Source organism: Theobroma cacao, chromosome 1 (assembly GCF_000208745.1).
Source record: "Theobroma cacao cultivar B97-61/B2 chromosome 1, Criollo_cocoa_genome_V2, whole genome shotgun sequence".
In the NCBI taxonomy this organism is placed as follows: domain Eukaryota; kingdom Viridiplantae; phylum Streptophyta; class Magnoliopsida; order Malvales; family Malvaceae; genus Theobroma; species Theobroma cacao.
In genome coordinates this window covers 28270879-28276605 of record NC_030850.1, presented here as the reverse complement: position 1 = coordinate 28276605, position 5727 = coordinate 28270879, and the positions used below count along the sequence as shown (strand labels likewise).

At 33.3% G+C, this 5727-nt stretch overlaps 1 long non-coding RNA gene across 1 annotated transcript; it reads right to left on the bottom strand.

Moving 5' to 3' along the window:
• Positions 1423–3243, bottom strand: LOC108662238. The gene is made up of 3 exons (XR_001928051.1): positions 3205–3243; positions 2482–2564; positions 1423–1599 (listed from the first exon to the last, which is right to left on the bottom strand). It is a non-coding gene; the product is annotated as an uncharacterized LOC108662238 (long non-coding RNA).

The window sequence follows — 5727 nt, the reverse complement described above, 5'->3', positions numbered from 1 at the left end:
ACGACCTCACTTTCCCAACAACATGACACCGAACTTGCTATCTCCCAATACGCTCCCTACTGCACTTGATCAACTTGGGACATGATTTGCTCCTTGATTTGGGCTAAACTGGGCAAAAGGGTAAACTTGCAAATTGAAGCCTTATATCTTAGATTTTCAATGGCTCAAGAATCACATCAATTGGACTTTTTGAATGAGAAATATGCTATTGAAACATGTACGGGAGAAGCATTTGGCCACTCATGCACTCTTCTTCAACAATTGCAGTTGTTTTAATTACACACCTACAAAACCATAAAACTAACTCAATAATAGCTAAAATAAAATAACTTAAATTAAATCAACCTAGTATGATTTACTAAACTAAGTCAAATAAATAAAAATACCTAATTCCTAAACATAATCTCAAGAACTTAGCCAATTTAATACTCAAAATGTGACAAAATAATTCTATATCATAAAGTTATCTAGCTCTTAGGGGAGCCTTTGGCTAAGGTGTTAGATTGGGAAATAGTTGAGGGAAACTTGAGAGAGAGAAATGGTGTAAGGTAAGAGACGAAATTTGAACCCAATGACAGAAAGGATTCGATGTTGAGGATAACGAACCTCAATCTGAGCCCAAATACCATTGAAAAGGCTCACTCGATTGCGTAAAGCAATAGAAAGCATAGGGTGAAGGCAGGGGAGGAAATCTACTAGAAATTATGCCAAATCTAGAGTTAGAGATAAAGAGGTCGACATAGTTCTAGTCTCAGATAGTGATATTGCCCCGACACAACTCCACAATCATCAAAGAGGTGGAGGAAACACTTAATGTGGGTGTCAATGCAGGGTTAGACTTTGAGCAAAATGAGAGTGAAATGGTAAAGGCCTTCATTGCACTAGACAAAGAGGACCTTGGGAACGCACACTCTTACTGGGTAGGTAGGTAAGTAGTTCTCTCCATATTTTGTGTTCATTTCTTTGTGTGATTGTGTTATGAGATGTCACGACCTGGTACTCCCCTCGAACCCGTGACAATCGTCGTGTTGTCCTGATCGACACTCATTACCCAGAATGTCAACTGGAGCCCCGCAAGGCTTTAATATTAGTTTCTTTTTTCCCTGGTGAGCAACCGTTACCAAATATCATGTTCTAAAAGAATTTAAGCTATTTCCAACTGAAATCAACAAAAAAAATGATTTCTGTCTCATAGGGGCATTTTGGTCATTTTTTCTCAAAAGTTTCGAAACCAGTTAAAAATGTAGTATGCAAGTACAAAGCACATAATTCATAATCAAAAATAAATTTAAACGTCTAAAACTTTCATTAAAAATGAAATTATCACTATTTGAATATAATAAAGATATAGAATAAAATATTCAATTTTCTCATAAAACAATATTTTTAGAACATTGCATAATTAATTTTTACAATGAAAAAGAAAAATAAATTCATATATATTGTAATACAGATAACCAAAGTATAAAATTAAATTTGCAATGACACGTGAGTTCAGGAACGACCAAAGGTATCTAGAAAGATAAACCTACATATTTTGAGGATGCCAGTCCAATTGTAATCCTTGATGAAATTAGCTATCTACCAATTATCCTGAGCCTGAAAGGTGTGGAAATGAGGGTGGTGAGATTATATAATCCCAGTGAGTAAACAAATATCATTTAAAATATCTAAAGGTGAGTAAAATGAGACTATTAAAACATTTCATCAAATTGTAATTTATCATTTTTCAACTTATTTCAACCAAATGAAATCAATTTATTTAAATCAAGTAATCAACATGACTTATGAATTTCTTAAAAAGCTTAGCTCATGCCAAAAATTATTATCATACTCAATTATCTGGGATACCTTGGCCGAGGACTATCCCAACTGAGTCCGCCAAGGCTATTAGAAAGTCATGTACGCATAAATCATGTTTTTATTTGAAAACATAGTCGTTCCTTGGCGTTGGCGTAGTTTCTCCTTATGTGGTTGTTTGGTGTGAAGTGAACTCTAAAAGTTATACCTCGGGAGTTACCCTACTCGCCTCTCCAACCGAGGTAAAATATAACGGGGTTTACCGTACCCCTCTAATAGGCTAGTCCACGAAAACTCGCCTACTGCAGCAAGCTAAACCCACCATACAATAAAATTTTGACAGCATGACAGGGCTAATATTTTACTACCCAGCCTGCAAGGGTAAAATAAAACAATTCATACAATTCATAAAACACAGCCCAGCCAGTCATGCCAACACAATAACAATATAACATAAGCCATCAATTTTCGATCATAAAATTTACAACATACCAGTGGTCTCCAATTACTCTATTTTCAAAATCGTTATTTCATTTCAAGACAATTTATAAAATATTTTCATTTAAACTCATTTTTGTTTATAAAACCTAAAATTTACCATTTGAACTCATTTTCATAAAATTCACCAAAATCGATTCAAAACATACTTTAGATAATTAAAATGATGATAAGGTTACTCACTATTTCGGAAGTCGAATTTCTAAAGTACTCCGATTATCAATCCTTGGGTACAATTTCCTTGCCTTTATCGGAGGACTCACCACCTTGACACAGTACAAAATCGAGAAACTTACTACATTGGTACTCAATTGAAATTAAACTAATTTAAACTACTAATGCATGATAGGGAATGCAAAAATGCACTGGTAACTATCTAAACTCGGCATTGGCCTGATTTATCTTATCACTCGATTAAATTACTAACACGCCCAATTTAATCTCAAATTACTCCATTTCTTTTTTAATACCTCAATTCACCAAACATTATTCAAGTAACACCAATTTCAGCATCAAAACCCTCCCATTTCTTCATGAAAAAATTCGGCCATTACAGTGCACTAACACCGTGATTTTTCCTACTTAATTTTCTCACAATTATTCATCATTTTCTAAGCCATTTCTCTTGAAATAATAACAATCCATCACCACACACATCAAGGAAGATTCGGCCAATGAAGCTTCATGGGGAAAATGGATTCTTTTCTTATTATTTTGCTTCTAAATATGCTAAACTAACAAAAAACACTAACATATCTTAAAATCAAATCAATCCAACATCTTTCTCTCTCCATACCCATTTTGACCAGCCATGAATTCATCATGAAAACATGTAATTTTAACCATGGAAAATAAGGAGAAATGCATGGGAAAGGTAGATCACAAGTCAAACTCAAGAAATTTTACCTTTGATTGCTTGATTACTTGAAATCCACCAATTTTCCCTTGAATTTTCCCATCTAGGGTTCTTGTTTTTCTTTTCTCCCTTTGTTCTTCCTTTGCTCTTGGTTTGGCCGGCCATATGAAGAAAATGGGCTGATTTTATGCTAAATTTAAAGCTAAATAATAAATGGTTATAAACTTGACACATGTCATCCTATTATTGGTCCATGTGTCATTTCTTAACTATTAAGCTTTCTCTCTCCACCATATAAATTTCTTCAATTATCCATGATAATGATGGGTAAAATCCATGTGCTGGACAAGTGTTCAGTGTGTAAAATTACAATTTTGCCCCTAGGGTGACAAAATTAGCATTTTACCCCCATGCTCTGAAAAATACCAGGATTTTAATTTTTCACTTCTCAACCTCAAATCATACTCCAATAAGTCAAATATGATCAAAATCTTTCAAAAAAATTCTCATTTTGTCCTGGAGTGGCAAAATTACCATTTTACCCCTAGATAGTGAAATTTTTGATTTGACTCCAAATTAATCCTCGAACTCCGAATCACCATTCTAAGTCATTCTGGGACTTTAAAATTTACAATTTCACCCTAAAATCTCTATTTGATCTAGTTCGAGACTTAAGTCAACTTTGTTCTATCTCTAGGTACAATACCGACTTTTGTCAATTTTTCGAGGCTCTCCTAGTATGTAAACATTCAGTCAATCACATGCATGTCATGACAAGTATTTTATAGAGTCAAGCTTGACATCTCCTCCCTCACTTGGATCAACCATATGATCCTTCTTCATGACTGATTTCGACATCCGACTAAATATTAATATTTTAATATTATTTCATTAATAAAATATTAGTTTATTCTAAAAATTTTATCTTGTCTCTTTGGTTCCCAAAATACCTTATTATGCCTCAATTCACATCCGATAAGCTTTATTTGTCACCATATCAAAGTATGGGGCATTTTCTCATCTATTATCTATGACTACTATTTCTTAGAACGTTAGAGGATTGGGTCAACTAGAAAAGGTTCAAGCAATTAGGCAATTATCGATAAAACATAGGCCACAACTTTTATTTGTGCAAGAAACAAAGCTTCGAACTCTAAGTAATAAATTAGTTGAGAAATTATGGGATAAAGGCAGCTGCACTTGGGAATGTGTTGACTCTAATAGAGCCTCTAGGGGAATCATAACATATTAGAGTGTTGACTTTTTTTAGAATGACAGGAAAATAAGTAGTAGAAGGTACATCATCATATTTGGGAGGCTAAAGAATTGAGCGTTGAATGTGGCTTCGCCAACGTCAATGCACCAAATGTTGAGGGTGAGCGTCAAGCTTTTTGGGCTAAGCTTTTGGACCTTAAATCTTGGAATATTATTTGGTGTGTTGGTGGGGACTTTAATGTCGTCAAATGAGTGGATGAATGGACTGACAACAACAAATCTATGTCTCATTTTAGTCATTTTATTAAGGAATTCGTTTTGATTAATCTGCCATTAGCTGGAGGAAGATATACTCGGTACAGTTTTTGAGAAAATGTTATGTTCAACAAGCTTGACCAATTTTTGGTAGTAATGGAAATTGTGGAGAACTTTCTAGGCTTGAATTAGATTTCCCTTCCATGCTCTTTATTTGACCACAAACCTGTAATGCTTTGCTCGAATGAATGCAATTGGGATCCCAAACCATTTAGGTTTTTTAATTTTTGACTTGAGGAAGCTAGTTTCAAGGATATGTTTGCAAAGGCTTGGAGGAACACTGAAAATTTACGTAGTGGGCAAACAATCCATTAAAAAATGGCAGCAAGACACTATTGGTAACATTCTTGATTGCAATGAAATTTTTACTTTAGCTCTCCAAAGAGAAAAAAATACATGTGACAACATTCTCATTTCGCTTGTGAAGTGTAAAAACTCCACTATTGATATATAAAATAATAATCTAATACATAATGTGGGTGCCTAAAATCGTTTCATTCCAACTTAAATGATGAAATTACCAAATTATAGCATAGTAAGTATATAAAACGAAGAGCGTAAATGTCATTTTATCTTTCTATTTAAATCAAGTTTTGGATAATTTATTACTACTACTATTATTATTATTATTATTATTCTTATTGCAATTGAAAAAACCTATCCAATCTTATTGTTAAGTAACTTATTTTTTATTTCACCAATTTTTCCTCACTTATTTTTTTCTCTTTCACCATCAGTTTGGTTGTTACAAAATCGTGTGTATATATAAATTAAATGTGGACCAAAATAAATTTATTTCATAACAAATACTTTTACAAGTAATGATTTCATTACGGTCAATTTAGGAGCACCCTTAATAAGCCCTCTAGAGGAATCCTATACAAATTAAGGAAGAACATCTTCTAATTCCAAGTGATTTCATCAAAATTAGCTGAACTGTATGCCAACACCACCTTTAATTCAGAGAGGGAGGACATATATATAGAATCAATAGTTAGTTCTTTTACAGATTATTAGGTTAATTACAATATATATATATATAT